The sequence below is a fragment of the Dermacentor variabilis genome, chromosome 11 (assembly GCF_050947875.1).
Source record: "Dermacentor variabilis isolate Ectoservices chromosome 11, ASM5094787v1, whole genome shotgun sequence".
Taxonomy (NCBI): domain Eukaryota; kingdom Metazoa; phylum Arthropoda; class Arachnida; order Ixodida; family Ixodidae; genus Dermacentor; species Dermacentor variabilis.
In genome coordinates, this window is record NC_134578.1 from 40,636,378 (window position 1) to 40,657,100 (window position 20,723).

Below are 20,723 nucleotides of genomic sequence, written 5' to 3' on the forward strand. Positions count from 1 at the left end.
AACAGCAAAAGTTTGCGGCATGCGCGAGCGCCTGAGAAAGCGACCCTCCTCCCCTTCTAGCGGTGAACCCTTGGTGTCGAGACCAACGCCTGCACGCATGCGCGTCCCTACGAGACTGCAAGCGTGCATGTTTCCGCGCTTTCTTTTTGCGTGCCGGCGATATCGAAATGTAGCCGCGAGGTAGCCCTCTTGCGATATGCGCCGTGGCGGCTTCGAAGGGCAGAACTTCGTTTATACAACGGAAATCAATTGTCCATTTTCGTCTTGCCGGTCTCCTTTTATAGAGCGCCTCTTCTGACACGCTCTTCTGCGGTAGAACGCACCGTTTGTAAAAAGAAAGAAACAATTACGATTGACCACGAGAAGGTGCAGCCCAGAAAATAAAATGACTTGTTGCGTTCGCCACCGGGCCAGACCCATGCGTCAGGGTTTCATGACTCGACGAAAAGCGGCCGCAGCGGCGCGCGCAAGCTCGCGCTTCTAAACACGTTTCACACTGTTTCGCCCGTCGAAGCCGCCACAGCGCATATCGCAAGAGGGCTACCTCGCGGCTACATTGGGATATCGCCGGCGCGCAAGGAGGAAGCGCGGAAAGATGCACGCTTGCAGCCTCGGAGGGACGCGCATGCGTGCAGTCGTCGGTGTCGACACCAGGGGTTCATCGCTTGAAGGGGAGGACGGTCGCTTTGCTACGCGCTCGCGCATCCCGCAAACTTTTGCTGTTGACGGTACTTATATATATATATATATATATATATATATATATATATATATATATTCAGAACATTACGGTGTCCGGTGGCCCGAGGGACGCATGCTTACATACCCAGCCGCACATGTCGGCCCACATTTCTAGACTGCGCTACTATCAGAATCGGCTCCCCAAAATGGGTACAAACATACCCAATAAGGAGCAGTGGTGGTAACTCCTTCATAAATACAGTGCCTCTAAAATAGACTTACGCAAAAACAGCTTCGGTCTTAGGCTTCTATAAATCAGTAACGACCTTATGCGTGTCATTTGACATGACATACTGCTGGGCCTACGCATTATTTGGTTGGTGAGAATGGTATATTGTCGCGCAGACCTGATGGTGAGCCAACTACGGAGTTACTTCCGCGAATCTTTAATCGAAATGGTTAAAGAGTAAAAACTCCGATACCTGTAACCAGACTAGCTTCCTAGGTTAGAGGAGCCGATGTTAAGGCGATAGTTTCGATGCCTATTTATTTTCAGCCCATGCTGGACTGATGGGGCCGCGCATTTGATCGCTCTCTGAAGAAAGACGATAAATAAAATTAAAGCTGTTGGCCAATGGTTAAAGGTTCGGGCTCTTGTGCTCTGAGAGCGAGCTTAGATCCCAACATCGGAGACATAATTTACTTATTTCTAGTGTGTGAGCTGTGTTCAGAGCAGAAGGAGAGGGCACGATTAGAAAAATGTAGGAGCAGTCGCTGAGAAAGCTTTGCTTTAAAATTGTTTTGCCGCAGGAATCACGTGATGTGTCTGCGGCAGTACTCGAGGCGTCAGATGCTATCGGCGATATGCTATCACCCCTCACACTCTCCGACGCTTCTTCTCTGAGGGACAAGAGCTTTATTAAAGCAGTTGAGTGAATTTGTTGACACAGCATAGCTGTGCTATCAGCTAGAGAAGGGGCCTCACCCCTGCCTGCGTGAGAGCCTCGAATCTGCCGTGTTACCCAACTTCCACGGTTTTCCCAATGCTTCGGTGGGAACGAGCAGCCTGGCGACGGCGTCGGTATGTGCGGAGAGTATAGAAGTACCAAACTCGAACACAGAGGAGTGCATGCCAAGGATTCTTCACATTAGGAATGTTCTGTAGAATCTATGTTCTATGTTCATTCTTCAATGTCACCTCAATCTCCATAGCATCAATAAACTATAAGGAAGTTCTGATCAGATGTCTACCATGTCGCCCTTTGTGGGCTCGGTGCAAATTGACATTAAAGGGGCACTAAAGTGAAAAATGATTTCTCCTGCGTCAGTAAATTACCGTTCTACAACACCAAAGGCACCACTCTTACAACGATAACACGTTTGATAAGCCAGAATAAGCGCAAGAACTAAATACGGATGGCGACGCCTACTTAATTTCGCGCACCTGGGGACTGTGACGTCATGGATTTTGATGGCAGCTTCTAGGGCCTACTAATTATATATAGAGGAACCAATTGACTACATTGTATTCTAAAGGAACCAAACATTAAACATGGCAAGTTTCAGGAATCTTTATTCATCCAACACGGCCCAAATGCGAAAACATACCTTGAAATCCCTGACATCACCTTGACGCACCGGCACTGGGGTTTCGGCGCGAAATTCAAATAGTTATACTTAGACCATTTTCTCATCTAATAATCAAGCTATTTTTTAATGACTGCCTGCAGGGGTCTCAAACAATGCTTCATTAGTTTTATTGTTTCGCTTTAGTGTCCGTTTAACTTTCTTGAATCATTGTTGAAAGATTGTGGAACGAGACGCAGACGTTGCTTTGGGTATAAATTGAAGGACCTGTTGTTTGACGTCAGCGAGACAATTCGAACATGCAAAGGTTGGGAACTCGAGGAAATTTAGCCAGTGAATGCCCTGCTTTCGTGGGTTTGATATTTACTAATTGGACGGCGAGTTCATGACATTATAGCTTGTATGAGCCGCAATGCTACTTCGCCTTTCTGATTGATTATAAAGTACACATTTAGATTTCGCCTTCGTCATGGACAAGATATAAATTATACCGCTAAGTAGGCTCGGCTAGTGCGACTTGGTCTTTGCCAATGCGAGGAGTAAAGACAAGGAAAGCTTAGACAATTAAAAACAGATATTTAAAAAGTCTGTAATAATTCCCAAAGGCCTTTGGAGAGACAGTGTACGGGAGGTGGTGGCCGCAAAAGTGTGAGATAAGTTTTATAGAAATGTGCTGCATATTCGTTTATCAGTTTATGCTTATAGTCGTGCTCGCTGTGCATGGAGCCTTTCCACCTCCTGGCATGAAGTTTCAATATCTGACTGAGGTGAGATAATTTCATTTTCAGCGCTGAGAAAACAAAAATCCTCAACCAATTTGTTACCATGATGCTGTTAATGAAGTCATTGCTCTAATTGTTTTGATGTTCACCGGTGTCAGTCGGTGACCCTCGCAAGAATTGTGAAGTGCATTGCGAGAAGTTTATAAAGTCGTAAATAGCTAAAAAATTACCATTTCGCTCCGAATGTGCTGCAGGGATAGCATCGCTGGTGGAATATTAGAGATAGTAACTATTGGAAACTTTGCGCGTTACAGATTATGAAGCATAGAAGATTACTGCAACTGTAGAGCACGGTCATGGTGCCAACTGTTTATGCACAAATGCGGTGTTTGACTCAGGCAGAGAGAGGAGGCGCCGGAGACTCATGTACACCAGATTCTAGTACTTTAGCAATACTTTAATGGCAAACATTCTTTGCCTCTTGCTAAGACCACTTCGGTAGGTATGTTTCACAGCGACACCCACCAATAGATGTCTTAGCGGCTATGGTGTTGCGGTCCTTAGCAGGAATCATGGCTTTCCTTCCACGTCGCGGAAACAGCATTTAGCTAAGGGCTAAAAGCAAAAAAGCGCTCGTGCACTTAGATTTAGGTGGGCGCTAAAAGAAATCCAAGGGGGTAAAAATTAAGCCAGAGTGCAGCACTAGGGCTCGCCTGATAATCATAGCGGGGTTCTTGCATGTAAAATTCCAGAATTTAATTTAGATCAATTTCATAGGTATGCTGTTAGGAAGAGCTGACATCGGTTTTTATGTGGCGGTGAAGGCAGCGTCAGACGGTGTTGGTGTTATCAAATGCAAGTAAAAGCGGCTGGCTTCGGAGTCCCCATATTGCGTATACTTCGCTCGAATGCAAAACCTCCTTGTGAGGTTTATTTGAAATACGAATTCGATATTTTGTCTAAGCCACCACATTTTACCTGCTACAGATTCAAGGTCAGCTGGGAGTTTGTATGGCTGTGGCGGGGAACGGCTGACGGCATTGTCGGTATCAAATGTCAGCCATATTATAGCCAACGACGAAATCCTACAAGGCCGTCGGGCGCACATCAGGGCACCCGCACTGATGATAGTTCCCCACTGGGCCTTTTAGATTATCGTTCCCTTACAGACACACACTGATTTTGGCACAACTGTCCCGCAGTCGATTTTATGGGGCAGCTACGGAAGCTCTGCGGAATCACATTAGTTTTTTACGGACCAGTAGTTTCGGGTTGACCATGAGCTCTCGGAGCTGTAAGCAGATATTTGCTCGAACAGCAAGCACTGCCCAGTACATGCAGCGCCACGAGCAAAACTCGCTGCTATGATCCGCCAGTAGGCCCTCCCTGCCTCCCCCATCGCAGGCCTGATCTTTCCTATCCACCACCGAAGCCATGTGTTCAATACAGTTCTCGATTTGCTGGTGGTTACCCCGCTGTCCAGCAGGCGTCTGCTGTCGCCCACTGCGAGTGATAGCCCCCCCCCCCCTCCCATGGGAAGACACCTTTCCCCTCTAACTCTTCCCTTATTCTTCTATACTCTTTCCCCCACTTCCTTCTCCCAGCAAACACAGTGTCGTCCTCCTATTAAGGCTGCAGTAGTGTGTGTCTCTTACTCGCATCAACCTGTGATGAAACAAGTACGCTCGTCGCAGCACCGCTCTCAGCAGCAGCTCAAAAGTTTTATTGCCCACTCCAGAATCTGTTACATGTTCAGCCAACAATGCCCAAATAAACAAAGACTACGACATCTAAGTTCGCGGCGGCTATTACGGTTGGTGCTGTGCTCACGCGTTTCTTGATCGTGGCGTCGTATTGAGGTGTTTCAGAGAAGCCGAAGTGGTCCTTCCTGCGGATAACCTTATCTTGAACGGTATCAATGATTTCATAGACGAAACCACTGAAATCATTGCGCTTTGCGTGCAACCGTCCGGCCTCCCCCGCGAGCCACATCGAATTTTTTCTAAAGACTAAGTCCGTTTGAAGCGAGGCGAAGGTTAAAAAGGGGGACGTGTTTGTGGTTAGCGGGCCTCTCCGAGAGGTGCAAGCACTTGTTCGTGGCGTTGCTACGCTGGTATAGGTACGATCGATACACGACTTCTTGCGAATTTCAGAGGCAACTCTGTACTGCGACTCGTGGTGCAGTATATACCACATAGCATCTCGCAATACATAGGCAGTAACGTCTGTTTTGATTTCAGAAGTTAAATAGGGACATTCTGCAGTGATATAACGAGCATAAATACTAAACTTACCTAGCCAGGGTGTTTTGGGATAAAAGCAAATGCGGAGTTCCGTTGTGAGGCAGGGCTGCACCTTTCTTTTTATAGTTACCTGATACGGTCTGATAAGGTCGTCTGCGTCCTATGACTGGTGCTTGTTCATACTTTCAGCAAGCAATGTCCGAGGTATGGCCGACGCTTGCTAACACAGCAGATACCAGCCGCCGGTAGAAATTACCAAACCTTGGTGAAAGGCGACAAGCTAACCAATTGAACCAAGTGGAGTTTCTTCCAATAGTTTTTGAGAATTTAGCGAGTGTTTTCTTTTGGTTAAAGTCACTTGTGTTAGTGTAAAAGCATGACTTGGTAATGAACTGAACCTGTCGTAATGAAATTTAGGTGGGTTCAGAGTATCCGAAAGCAAGCTAGTGGTGCTGTACGCACGCAGATCGATCGCTCCAAACCTGGAACGAGCGCTGTCTGCGGCAGCTTCTAAATTTCTTGCAAGCAAACAAACTGACAACTCAACGCGTTGAATGAGAAAACAGCATTTTCTGCTTGCAACTCTAAACTAAAGCATGCTATGAAAACGATATGTCTCCTCGCGGCATGACATATATCATGATCAACTTCAGACCTTCCGATGCTTTTGTCATTCCTCCTACCATGTGTGCAGACAAATGTACATTAGTGAGCACATTTCCGCTGTTTAAATCATCAGTAACATTAATGTTGGGCCAGAAATCTGTAAACTGAAAAAACCAAATGCCCCGCAGGGGGCGTCTGCCTAACCAGGCGTCCGGTGTGTCGTGTCTCCACGTACCCGAGTACACGAGGGTTGGACCCTCCGGCGCTTAACCGTGCGTGGTTTAGGCGCGTCCGGGGAAGAAGGGTTCCTAGGTATGGAGCCGACGCTGGGTGTTTGCAGCTTTTATCGCTCCTCGGCGGTGGCAACACACCTGTTCGGCCTCCGCTTCACGTAGACGGTGCCCCCGAACTGACCCACCCTTGGGAAATCGGTAGTTGCCTTTCCCTGTCCTTCCCTTTCTTCCTCGTATTTCTCTCTCACTTTCCACCGCTTCTTACTTCTCTTGCTTTTTGCTTTGAATTTTCCAGGAAGCAAGGGTTAACCTCGTGTAGTTTATCCAGCCTGGGGTCTATAAAGTTATAGTAACAATGTACAGCGGGCGCCTGCGTTTCCTGCGGCTCTCGTAGCGTCCCCTTATCAGGCTCGGTGGTAAGTTGCTTGCATAGAACCGAAACTAATAAAATATTTATACATTATCGTCCTTATCGTCCTTCTGATCGTACTTTTGCCAAAAGAGGGCGGACGGAAGAAATATTGCACTTGATTGGCCAGGGCAAGGAAACCTTTCGCGATTGCCTGTTTCTCATAGTTGCAACACTGAGAAGACCATCAGAATTATTTCAGCGTTCACGGCTGCAAGATATGGAATGGAAATCCCTCGAGTCTCGTAGTATTTGGTGATGTACGAAACTCTGTGACCCAGCACTGGTCGATGAGCATATCCAAAGGTGTAATTTCTAACAGAGACCTTTCGAACTTGAATGAAGTAGAGCTCCTAGATGGCTGGGAAGAGCAAAACGCGACACAAGTGCAAGGAATAAAGAATAAGCGATACATTATTTCCATGCAGCGTCAAATTCCTAAATTTGGCTCCAGTACCACCACGAGACTCACGAAACAGGATAGACTAAAATCCGAGTAAGACGGTACATCCCCAATCCTCGTAGATGTTGAAATCCCAGAGGTTCGGCCATGGCTCGCCGAGCTGCCGAGGCGGTCTGACCTGCCAAAATGTGCTGACCATGAACACGCCTCTGACAACTCTAATGGCGGGTTACACTGTCGAAACTGCGATGGTGACCATGCAGCACATTCTGGACACCGTCCTAAGTGGAAAAATGAAAAAGACATCATCACACCAAATGTGAAAGAAAACACACCTTTCCAACAAGCACGGGAGCATATTTCATTTCTCCATATCGCACGGTACACTGGTGCGGCGCGTAAGGAGGTAACGCCACAGGAAACTCCTGGCTTGGGCCCGGCCCTCAAGGAGTGTGGTTGCGGTAATTCCACCACGCCCAAAGGCGACAGCAGCCAATGCTGCTGCACCGTCTCTGAAGTAGGATCCACCGACATCTGGGTTGGCGGTCTCAAAGGCCCTGCTTTTCGAGGCAGTGCCCAGCCCGAAAACACCCCACTCGAGTGAGCGGAACTCCAGTGGATCCCAGGAGTCAATAGGCACAATTGGAAGCCGAACGACGCATCAAGTTCCTTGAAAGTGGCGCGATTTTTGCGACCGCCACGGATATAAACCGCGTATCATGGCACCCGGAAATGGTCCTGTAATCTAATCTTTCCTTTCTAAAGCACATAATATAATGCCCTTTAAAATGGGTACACAAATTCAACAGTGGAATGAGAGATGTCTTCTCATGAGGTCTTCATGACAATAAATATCTCTTACAAACACTTGATCCAAAGGTACTGTGTGTTCAGGAAACACGTTTAAAAGCTGCACAGACTTTCTACGGGCATATGCTATTTTTCTCAAAGCCCGGCACGAAGCCAACACCTCATCTGGCGCTGTAGCCATAGTTGTCGATAAGATCGTTGCTTGCCAACACTTGCCGGTATGGACGCCTCTGGAGTTACTGTGCGAGCAATTGTCTTTAATAAATTGGTTACCCTCTGCTCCACCTAGATACCGTCAAACTATCATTTGAGCAAAACGGAATTATATGGCCTTATTCCCCAGCTTCCTGAACCTAATCTTGTTGTTGGGGACTTTAACGCTCACAACAATCTGGGGGGGGGGGGGGGGTGGACTCCCGGTGCGACACGAGGGGTGGACTGGTCGAAAAATTTCTTGTGACCTCTGGTGTGGGCCCATTTAACAAGGAAAAGTTCACCTACCGAGCGAACTAGCACAGCGAAAGATGAAAAAGCGAACGCGGAGCGCAGCGTGGGATGGAAAACGCCAGGAGGAAAGCGCAAGAGGAGGGTGCAGCCTAATGATGAGGCGGAAAGTGGAGGAGGAGGGCGTGACGCAAGGGTGAGAAGAAAAACGCACTGCGGAGACGATGGCCCCGAGATGCAACCAGAGTAGCGCGTGCCGTCTTGGAGTTCTGTCAGCTGAGGCTGCTGTAAATGGCGCCCACGAGCTGGCTTTTTCGATCTCCACATTAGCGATGCTGTGGCGCCACCCTTCGCTCCCTTTGCAACGTGCTGTATGAGAAGAATTTTGCGCGCCAGCCAATACATCGAGAAATGAAAGCACGTATAGAGCTGCGCTGAATTCTTGCATTGGGGAGTATCGTATTGGTCGGTGAAATTTTTACGTCAAGTTTAATTTCTATTCAGCTTATACATTGTACACTTAAAAAAAAACTAGTTGAAATTTCCCCTATGCCATCCTTGGCTTAATTGTCTGTGGAGTTCATATGGTTCCGAAGACAACAGATAATGAAGCCAAGCAAAGTATAGGAATTATATGGTTGTGGAGGTCAACCTTCCTGTCTTTCCTGTCAATAAAATCTCTGTCTCTCTCATATAGTTGCGACTAAGAAAAATTTTGCCCCCGAGTCGCCCCTTGTTCAAGCTTCAGCAGTGGGGAGACAGTTGTGGCGCCATGCTTCGGCACTGCTCCTTATATCGCCACAGGCCAATAGAATGGCGGAAAGCATTGTCCCCGATCAAAAGTAATTCACGTCAGTCGTGTCCGAGTTTTTGAGGAGGACGAAAGTGCTGTCTAAAAGCAATCGTTGCAAATTATCGCAGGACAAATACCCCAAATATTCGATGTAGCCCCCAGCATTTCGCTGCCTATGGTGTCCAGAAGCTGTCCGTCGACCAGGAGCTCAGTCTCGCGGACAAAATACAGCTGACGGAGTGATGAAAAGCTGACGAAGAACGCAGTAGATATCATGAAGCAATGAAACGTCTGTTGGACAAAAGACATGGTGGGCATATACGGAATATCAAATTGAACGACATTGTACTTAATCTCAAAAAGGAACACCATATAGTGACATGGTGGGTTCCAGGTTGTGCAGACGTATGTGCAGCAAAGTGTACTCAAGACTACTATTTATATGTACCGTGGACATCTAGAGGTTGCTGCTTTGAGCAATGACCTTCGTTCTCATCCTCAAAGGGGTGAGACCTAGAACTGGTAGAGCGTCAGGAAGAATCAGGAGAGTAAAGGTTAGACAAGAAGAGGAAGAGGTCAGACTATACACATATGGTGACCTTGACAATCTGAGATATGTGAGTTTTTTTACGAGAATCTCCAAATGTAACAGTAGACTGCAAAGAAATCTGGGCCGTGAAGGTGAAAAAATCAAACAAGCAGTGCCTAATAGTAGTAAATTGAGAATTCCAGGTTGGTCATACAACGGCAACGAACCATTGGTTGCTCGCGGTTTGGAGTGTTTCACGTAAGCCTTCTCAATATTAGCGCCGTCAGTCTCCCTCAGGAGGTTTCGCTGGTCCATTAGTAACAGATACTATGCGGGAGGGCAGTTTTTCATGTGACGCGTTTTCCCCCATGTCCTGAAATATGTATATTTCAAGGGTACTGGACTGACTAATACACCAGTGTTCTTAGTTAAAGGGACACTAAAGGGAAAATTATAAATCAATTTAGACTGATAAACTATTCCTTGAAAACTCGGTTGGCATTATTTACATGAACATAGGTCTTATAGTAGAAGAGAAATTAAAGCTGAAAGGTTTACTTTTTGTCAATTACCGGCTGAAACCCGAACGGCGGTAGGCTATTGTTACGTCACGAACTACGAAGTATCTTTTCTTCGTATTTGAGCCGCGCTGGCTGAGTAAACGTTCTCTAAACTTGCCATATTTGGCTCTTTCAGAGCACAATTTGCTGGACCTAACAGACGCTGTCAAAATTCATGACGTCATAACAAAACAAGCTGGTGCGGAAACTTCAAGGCGGCGTCGCCCTCTGTACTTTGTGTTTGATATTGAAGTGTTTTGCTTTCAGTGCGCAGCGCATGTCGCTAGTGAGGGACTATCTTCTCTTTGGCCTGCGGTGTGCGACATTCGACGAATGTTTGTACCCCAGTGGTTGTGCATCTCGATGCGATGAGGCTCATCGCACTCAACTCGATTTTCTAGAATTAACTAACTTAGGTTCACGTTTGTAGCGTCGGTACTATTTCTCATATTTAACATTCTGCAGTAGCGTGACCTTCAGCGACTGTGTGTGATCAACTTTATTCTTCAAGATTTGTCCTGTTGTTCTTTCTTTCCTCCCCTCCTTCCTATCTTCCATTTCTGTGGTGCTGTCACCTTCCTTCTGAAGATATAGGCAGGTGTTGTGTCCTTTCCGGTGGCAGTTCTCAGTCTGCTCCTGGCTTCACCTTTCCTGTTAAATGTGTATATATTTTCGAAACAAACAAACAAACAACAACAACAACAACAACAACAATAATAATAATAATAATAATTTTTTATGGCTTACCGAGCATCTTCTGGCCGAAAAAGTGGTGTTCTTGGTATTGTGAAACAGACTTACTGATACAAAAGCAACCATTTTTCTCTTTAGTGTTCCTTCATGATACAATTTCAGGACGTGAACGAGAAGAAGAAGAAGGGGGGCGGCTACCAGCCTATGGGCCCTAATTTAAGTCGTTCGAACAATACGAAGCCATCAACGTTCCATTTACGGCTGGGCTCATGTTGTTTAAATATAAGGGAGCGGTTTACAAATGTCGTACTGAATATCTATTGTACAGTTATGTTGTCTGTAATTAAGACATGACGGAAATCGAAGCTCACCACGGAAACAGGCCCTGTTATGTGTTTAATGTCTGTGGTTGCTGCCGTACAGCATCTAAAACCTTTGTTTTTCTTAATGGCTTAACACACCCGATTGCAGTCAGTGATCTTTTATATCACGGGATAAATAATTTCTTAACTGTATAGATTCTCTTCAAAGATGTGCTTCGAGTCTTGAAAGAGTGGCGATGAATATTTATTGAATTCTGGCGTCTTACGTGACAAAACGACAATTTGATTATGAGGCACGTAGTCGTGTGGGGGCTCCGAATTAATTTTAACCACCAGGGAATCTTTAACACGGCGCCTAGTGTGCGAAAGATGGGCGTTCTTGCTTTCCGCCCCCATCGAAATACGGCCGCCGCGGCCGAGACTCGACCCCGCGACCACGTGCTTGGCACTGGAACACCACAGCCGCCACGCAACCGCGGTGGGCACGCGATGAATAATTATTATCGCACTTTTATCTCAAGACGTTCGTTGTTCGAAAACGGGAAGGAACATTATAAGGGCGTTATCTGTACGGAATTTTCCGCAGTGCATCACGATGACGACTTAACTTAGAGGTACAATAATGATTTAATACCATCATCATCATCATTATGACCATCATCATCATCGTCAGCCTGGTTACGCCCACTGCAGGGCAAAGGCCTCTCCAATATTCTCCAACAACTCCGGTCATGTACTAATTGTGGCCATGCCATGCCTGCAAACTTCTTAATCTCATCCGCCCACCTAACTTTCTGCCGCCCCCTGCTACGCTTCCCTTCCCTTGTGATCTAGTCCGTAACCCTTAATGATCATCGGTTATCTTCCCTTCTGATTACACGTTCTACCCATACCCATTTCTTTTTCTTGGTTTAAACTAAGATTTCATTACCTCGCGTTTGTTCCCTACCCAATCTGCTCTTTTCTTATCCCTTAACGTAACGCACATCAGCCTTCTTTCCTTAGGTCGTTGCGTCGTCCTCAATTTAAACAGAACCCTTTTCGTAAGCCTCCAGGTTATGCCCCATACGTGAGTACTGGTAAGACACAGCTGTTATACACTTTTCTCTTGAGGGATAGTGACAACCTGGTGTTCATGATTTGAGAATGCCTGCCAAACGCACCCCAGCCCATTCTTATTCTTCTGATTATTTCAGTCTCATGATCGGGATCCGCGGTCACTACCTGCCCTAAGTATATGTATTCCTTTACCACTTCCAATGCCTCGCTACCTAACGAAAACTGTTCTCTTCCGAGACTGCTAAACATTAGTTTTCGGCAGATTAATTTTTAGACCCACCCATCTGCTTTGCCCCTCTAGGTCGGTGAGCATGCATTGGAATTGGGCTCCTGAGTTAGTAAGCAAGGCAATATCATCAGCGAATCACAAGTTACTAAGGTAATCTCCATTAACTTTTCTCCTCAATTCTTCCCCCTCCAGGTCTCCGAATACCTCCTGTAAACATGCTGTGAACAGCATTGGGGAAATCATATGTCCCTGCGTGATGGCTTTCTTTATTGGGATTTTGTTGCTTTTTTCATGGAGGACTACGGTGGCTGTGGAGTCGCTATAGATATCTTTCAGTATTTTTACATATGGCTCGTCTACACCCTGATTCCGTAATGCCTCCATGACTGCTGAGGTTTCGACTGAATGAAACGCTTTCTCGTAATCAATGAAAGCTATATATAAGGGTTGGTTATATTCCGCACATTTCTATATCTCCTGATTTATAGTGTGAATATGGTCTATTATTGAGTAGCTTTTACGAAATACTGCCTCGTCCTTTGGTTGACAGAAGTTTAAGTTGTTCCTCATTCTATTTGTGATTACCTTAGTAAATGCTTTGTACGCAACGGGCAGTAAGCTGATCGGTCTATAATTTTTCAAGTCTTTGGCGTCCCCTTTCTGATGGATTAGGATTATGTTAGGATTCTTCCAAGATTCCGGTACGCTCGAGGTCATGAGGCATTCTGTATATAGGGTTCCCTTTCTGATGGATTAGGATTATGTTAGTGTTATTCCAAGATTCCGGTACGCTCGAGGTCATGAGGCATTGTGTATATAGGGTGGCCAGTTTTTCTAGAACAATGTGCCCACGATCCTTCAACAAATCTGCTGTTACCTGATCCTCCGCAGCTGCTTTCCCCCTTTGCATAGCTCCCGAGGCGTTCTTTACTTCTTCCGGCGTTACTTGTGGGATGTCAAATTCCTCTAGGCTATTCTCTCTCACTTTATCGTCGTGGGTGAGACGAAAGAGCTGATCAAGAAACGCCAATGTATGAAAGCCTCTAACCCTACAGCTAGAATAAAACGGGCACTGCATAAATCTCTATAGGACTCCTCAGCCACTTGAACTATCTCATCCATATTAGTAATGATATTGCCGGCTTTGTCTCTTAACACATACATCAGATTTTTGCCTCTTCCTAGTTACTTCTTCACTACTTTTAGTCTTCCTCCGTTCCTGAGAGCATGTTTAATTCTATCCATATTATAGTTCCTTATGTCAGCAGTCTTAAGCTTGTTGATTAACTAAGAAAGTTCTGCCCGTTTTATTCTAGCTGTAGGGTTAGAGGCTTTCATACATTGGCGTTTCTTGATCAGCTCTTTCGTCTCCTGCGATAGCTTACTGGTATCCTGTCTAACGGTGTAACCACTGACTTCTATTGCAGGCTCCTTAATGATGCCAATAAGATTGTCGTTCTTATCTTCAACACTAAGGTTCTCTTCCTGAGTTAAAGCCGAATACCTGTTCTGTAGCTTGATCCGGAATTCCTCTAGTTTCCCTCTTACCGCTAACTCATTGATTGGCTTCCTATGTGCCAGTTTCATCCGCTCCCTCCTCAAGTCTAGGTTAATTCGAGTTGTTGCCATCCTATGGTCACTGCAGCGCATCTTGCCGAGCACGTCCACATCTTGTATGATGCCAGGGTTGGCGAAGAGTATAAAGTTTATTTTATTTCTAGTCTCGTCATTCGGGCTCCTCCACGTCCACTTTCGGCTATCCCGCTTGCGGAACTAGGTATTCATTATCCGCATCTTATTCTGTTCGGCAAACTCTACTAATAACTCTCCCCTGCTATTCCTAGAGCCTATGTCATATTCCCCCACTCACTTGTCTCCAGACTGCTTCTTGTCTACCCTGGCATTGAAGTCACCCATCAGTATAGTGTATTTTGTTTTGACTTTACCCATCGCGGATACCACGTCTTCATAAAAGCTTTCGACTTCCTGATCATCATGACTGGATGTAGGGGCGTATACCTGTACGACCTTCAATTTATACTTCTTATTAGGTTTCACAACAAGACCTGCCCCCGTCTCGGTAATGATATAGAATTCCTGTATGTTACCAGCTGTATTCTTATTAATCAGGAATTCGACTCCTAGTTCTCGTCTCTCCACGAAGCCCCGGTAGCACAGGACGTGCCCGGTTTTTAGCACTGTGTATGCTTATTTTGGCCTCCTAACCTCACTGAGCCTTATTTTATCCCATTTACTACCCTCTAATTCCTCCAATAACACTGCTAGACTCGCCTCACTAGATAACGTTCTAACGTTAAACGTTACCAGGTTGAGATTCGAATGGCGGCCGAATAATGATTAGCTTTCAATAATTTCAGTTCCTGAACACTACCGAAAGGATCTGGTTATACCAGCGAAGCTATACGAGCCATGACATTATGTGCGTAAATTATGCAAATGTGGAAGTAACTAAGATTACTTTCCTGTACGATTTAAGATACGTGCTTGGAGGAAAAGTGTAAGTATATTCATCAGTTTAATTTAACCGAATAACATGCTGATCAGCACAAATTTTTATGACTTGCTCACATGATGGAGCGTCAGGCCAGAAAGCATGTCCTAATTTTGAAAGCATGCCTTATTCTGAACAACCACATCTTCTATTTGTCGAGCTCATGGCTCTGTGAATAAATAAAGATGTACTTTGAATAGCGATATAATATAGGATTTTTCTCAAGCTCGTTATTTTTAATACGTGTTCGTTTTTACTTATATTTCCATGAAGTTCTTTTTCTTAATGTATGCATGCACTAACATTCAGGCCTTACTTAGCGTTGTTCCTGGGCAAATGATTCATTATTATTATTATTATTATTATTATTATTAGTATTACTATTATAACGCCATGCAAGTTTTTTCTCAACGGTAGGATAGTGACGTTAAACAGAGGCTTTTCAAAAGGACAACAAAAAATTACGCTGCAAGCCCTTCAAGCAAGAGTTTTGTATTCGAAAGTAAGCTGTATCAATGTTTATAGAGTTCATTTAATAAAGGATTGTCGTGAAAAGAAAAAAAATATGCAGAGCCAACGCACATGTCGAAATGTATGTGAAGCAAAACGTTCGTGCTGCCCTGGTTATCTTCCTTAAAACTCAATTTGACATGTGTAGACAAATTTAATTTAATCAAGTGCAGTGCGCAATCACCAGTAATCTTTATGGACGCGTCAACAGGACGAACTTTACTGTCATGTAATGTAACGTCTGATGTTCTACACCGTCCGCACGCCACCGCCGTGGCTTAGTGGCCAATGAACTCTGCCGCAATGCTGACAACCCTGTGCCAACATTGGCTTGACTGCATCATATAGAGTTTCTTTCAATTACTAGGGGGAACTCTGGCGCTGCTATCGTTCGGCTACTATGGGAATGATGGGTAATAGACATGGATTTGTATGACCTTCGTGCTTGTGGCTTCACATGTTCTTGCGACTTCGTTCATTACTTTTTATGCGGGCCTGAATCGGGCTAAATTTCAAAAGAATTGATGTTTTTCAATGCGAAAGGTTGTAAGGCTGTGCAAACACGCATAATCGCTGCTAATTCCAGTGGTATCGCTTGACCATGAGTCCTTGGCGTAACGGTTTCAATATCGGGCCTCTGTGCTAGAGTTCCTGTGTTCGAATCCTGCCGTCGGATAATTTTAATAGTGTTAACTTTCTTGTTTCTGGCGCAGTACATTGTTATATAACCACCTTGCGTAAGTCAGCGGTTCCGTCTAGTAACTGCACGAAACTCTGTGGCCGGCACCATCGGAAAGAGGAGACACGCGAACGAGCCCAGGATGCACATAGGAAGGTCGTGGATCGCGCGCGGGCTCTGTTACAGGTCTCACTGAGCTTGCTGCTGTGCTGTGAAATTCCCTTTCATAAGGCACACACCTCCAGCTGCACCTGAACGGGAGATAGATGGATAAAAGCCTGATCACACGAAATACACAGAGGTCGGCCTGAGATGGCACTCCAGCCAGGCACTCGGTGCTGACGGAAGGGAAAGAGGAAAAGAAAGAAGAACATCATGGGTCACGATGACGACAGAAGGTGGATGCAAAACTTATAACAAGCAGTTACGCATGCTCAATGCCTAGAGTCCAGTCCCGTACTTTTGGAAAAATTCCAGTAAAGCCTGTATGGCCCGAAAACAAGATTTGAAGTAACTCCGAGGGCCCAGTATAACGTCCTTCGACAACTGGCTGCCAAGACACACAAGATATGAGTCAACCTCTGTCGCTTTTCCACGCATTGAAGGCAGCCACAGAGCACATGTTTTATAGAGTCGTGCACACGGCACTACTTACAGTCTCTAGTACGCCCTAATTGAACACAGCGACATTCCGATGAAGACGGCCTTGGAGGAGTGGGGAACTATGAGTTGTAATGGTACGAGAATTTCTCGTCGTATGCAGAATACCTGTAGAGGCCAACTGAGGAACGGTGTAGTTCGTGTATTTATCTAATCTTTCCGGCTTTACGTTATGTTTTCATGAATTAATCGCCGGTGCTCTTTAGTGAGAATGAAGTGGCGTTATTTGAATCTCACAGAGCTGCCATTCGGGTGCTTGAATGTGGCGAAAATGAGAGAAGAGGGCAAATTACAAAGGCAGCAGTTCGGGTGACACGTCATGACAAAATAGACAGGATCATTTTTACTGTGGAGAAATGGCGTGTTATTTTTTGATATACAATTGCAGAAGACAGCGCTTTGGTGTCGCAATGCTTGGAGAGACCAATGAACGGGTGCCTTACATGAATATATCGCAGGTGACAGGTAAGAGTACATTCCACTTTGTACGCCTAAGACATAAACATTGAATGAAATGTTTATATATCTCTTTGCTTGCTGAAGTGCGCAACGGTAAAAATTCCGTACGTCATGCAACAAAGGCAATGTAATAAACATGTTACTTATTTATCACGATTTTGTAGAGGCGTCACATTTCATGAGTGTGTACACAAAGCATTGTGGAGCGTCTCGCGAGCATGATTGGGAGAAAAAGTGTCGGCTTTCTCTCTCGTTATGCGACCTGTGAGAAGTTATGATGTATAATTGCAGTTTGTTTAATCGCATATAATACTGCATGATCAATTACTTTTTGGGCAAATCAATGTGAGAATTTCCATAAGCACGCAGTTTGTATGTTGTCAGAGCTAGAAGAAACTACAGATGCTGAATTTTCTGAAAACTAGTCTATCGTTTTTTTTATTAAGTTTTCGTCATTCTTTCTGCATAGGGGCCTATCCCACAAACAGCATTTAATTGACTAATTAAACTCAAATGAAGAAGGGCAGGAAGAATAGAGGTCAGAATGTACCCTTCGAAAATAGTACCCGAGTTCTTCATATCTATATTCAATTTCTCGTTTGCGCAACGAATGCAGAGTGACCCTTTTAGGCAATGTAGCTTCATGTAAAGTAATATTTTTTTATATTATGGGGTTTTACGTGCCAAAACCACTTTCTGATTATGAGGCACGCCATAGTGGGGGACTCCGGAAATTTTGACAACCTGGGGTTCTTTAACGTGCACCTAAATTAAGTACACGGGTGTTTTCGCATTTCGCCCCCATCGAAATGCCGCCGCCGTGGCCGGGATTCGATCCCGTGACCTCGTGATCAGCAGCCGTAAAGTGATATTTAGGACCTGGTATTCTGAACGCTTGAACACTTTACAGCCGTTTAGTAATAAAGATTACCTAGGCAAGGCCTTTCACAAAAATGTATTATATGCTAGAAATACTAACTTACAAAATTGATGAGTACTTGAGAAAGAAAACATGGTGAGAGGTTTCTTCTGCGCCACTATGGCTCTTGCACTCTGCTCGAAACGACATCTCTAGTCAATTATCGGGTCGAACCGGTGCTTTCGGTGTCTGGCCAGCGTCTCCGCAGTATAAGGATGTTTTTGGCGTCTAGCGCCTGAAGGCTTTTACTCACAGTTGAAATATTTTTTTCTGTTCGCAGTCAGGATGACCAATATTTTCTTAGATCGGAATTTAGTTTACGTGCTCTTGATGATCTTAATTGTTTTTAAAGTACATAGTTATCACTGCCAGTAGGTCTTTTTTTCACCTGCGACGTCCGTAAGGGAGCTGCCGTATGAAAGCGCTAGTTCGGCATCTGTCTTACGAAACGTACGTGAGGGAAGGTTTGGGCAACAGGCCGCGCCAAAGGCAGATTGAGGAGCTCCACGAAGAGTTAGATGAGGTAACTCTGCTAACAGCCGGCGCGACTCCTCAAAAGGATGCGCTACCATTCATGTAAGGATGCTGGCACAGATTTGGGATGGCGAAGAGGCACAAACGAAATAGGAGAAATTGTGAATATCGAATTTAATGTTTCATTGGGCGAATTTCTCCTCAGAAAAAAGGAAGGCTACGCTCTAGATACGAAGACGGTGAACACTGTCATCATCCCATTTAATCTCACGGCTCAAGCTAGTGTAACGCTTATAAATGACGTAATCGTACATTCCAGCGCAATATCTAATGGCAATATCATAAAATGTACAGTATGCTCCACTGTTAAAGGAAGCACTGTGGTGTGCGGCTCTCAATTTCGTCATGATCTACTCGCAAGTGTAGGCTGAAGCGTTATCACTAAAATCCACAGGCGTGTAGAAAGGTGCCAAGGGTCACCAAACACGAGTCATTGGCGGCAACGGCGGGCTCACCCGCCACACTTGTTTAGTGGGAAATGGTGTTGCACTGCTGAGCTCGAGGTCGCAAGTCCGATCCCAGACGCGGCGGCCGGATTTAGATGGGGGCGAAGTTCAAAAGCGCTCGTGTACTTAGATTGAGGCGCAAGGTAAGGTACCTTGGAAAATAATATTCCAACTTTAGCGTGCCTCATAAATAGATCGCATTTTTCGTACGCGATACCTCAGAACTTAAACTTTATCGTCGAAAGCCGGGGGATTCCACACTTGTGAGAGGAGAAAATTTGAACGTGTTCAAGGATCAGGTGTTCTCTTTAGCAATTGACCGCACAGTACAACAAATACTATTGTCTTCGAATGTGGAACATGATTTGACGCGATCGCATCGAGGGCAATTTGGCGACGATCTTCACTTCAGATAAACCAAAAGCATGTTGAGGGAGAGAGATACGTTGATAACAACGGTAATAGGGTGAAACAGACGCCGGCGAAAAAAGTAAAGCAATGTATTGATGCCCATATTTGTGTCGACGTTGCGAAACGAAATCTTATTCCCGTTTTGAATTATCTGGTGTCCGTTTCTTTGTTTCTCTCAAATTTATTTCATGCATAACTCAAGGTTACGCTCTAAAAATCACCGTACAATTTTCTTATATACTGGTTTTAGAGAAACATACGCAAGATGTCACAAACATGTCACACTCAACAGGCATATCCCCTGAAATACCTGTCTCAGCATCACAGAGCAGCCGTCTCCCAACGCAAACCCATGAAATTCGCCACAACGCCAGAGTGTAGACCAGAGCACAATACTGAAAATGTTATTGATGACGGTCAGCGACTTGACCTGGCGAAAGACAATTTTCGCACCCTGTTTAGTCGGTTTGTCAAAACAAGAAAATGTTTTTATTCGCGATGTAATAGTTGGTCACCGAAACTGCCTCCCAAATTTCAATGTTCTGGCGTCTTTAAGGAATAGGTAAACCATCGTGTCAGCTATATGCAAAAAAACAAGCACCTCCTAACCAACAGGCGTAGTTTCTGTAAGGTGTTGATGTATGAGAAAACATTGCTTGCTTTCCCGAAACATTTCTTTCTAAAAATGGTACATGGAACTGTTTATGACAGGCCAAGGGCCTATGTAACTGAGAAAATTTCACTGAGCAACGCGTCTGCAAGTTTGCACCTGCTTGAACAGACTTTGCGATAACAGTAATAAGGTGAAAAAAGGACAGAATGGAACAGCGCCGTCCCGTTCTCTCTTCAGTAATCCTGGTTTCGCGTTGTAGATTCAGCCATACATTGTTTTAAAATAGCCCAACAGTCCATCCGGCTTCAAAGTCGCACGGCTAAATTTCCTCATTTTTCCTAATAAATCTGCTTGATGATAACATATAAATATTTTGTGACGTTATTTCCTTGCAGGATCTCCATGGTACCAGAAATATTTATTCTACCGAAATTTGAACCACCACTGTGCTGTTTTTGTATTCCTACGTTCAGGCAAGTTTGAGTTAGCGGCTGTTCCCACTATTTAAACATTTTGTTTAGAAAGTGCTTTAGTTATTCCGCCCTATATCATCGAGAGTTGCATGAGACAAGGCTAGGTCTTATAAGCTGCGTTTAGAAGCAATGTGTCGGTTCCTGAAAACGAGGCCAACACACTCACACACTCAGACAGAAAAA

At 45.0% G+C, this 20,723-nt stretch overlaps 1 long non-coding RNA gene across 1 annotated transcript; it reads left to right on the forward strand.

Annotated features, from left to right (window-relative positions):
* The first annotated feature begins 2,790 nt into the window (after nt 1-2,790).
* On the forward strand, nt 2,791-20,505 carry LOC142564855 (uncharacterized). Its single transcript, XR_012824693.1, has 4 exons — nt 2,791-3,035; nt 14,703-14,842; nt 17,074-17,150; nt 20,463-20,505. It is a non-coding gene; the product is annotated as an uncharacterized LOC142564855 (long non-coding RNA).
* Nucleotides 20,506-20,723: the final 218 nt, after the last annotated feature.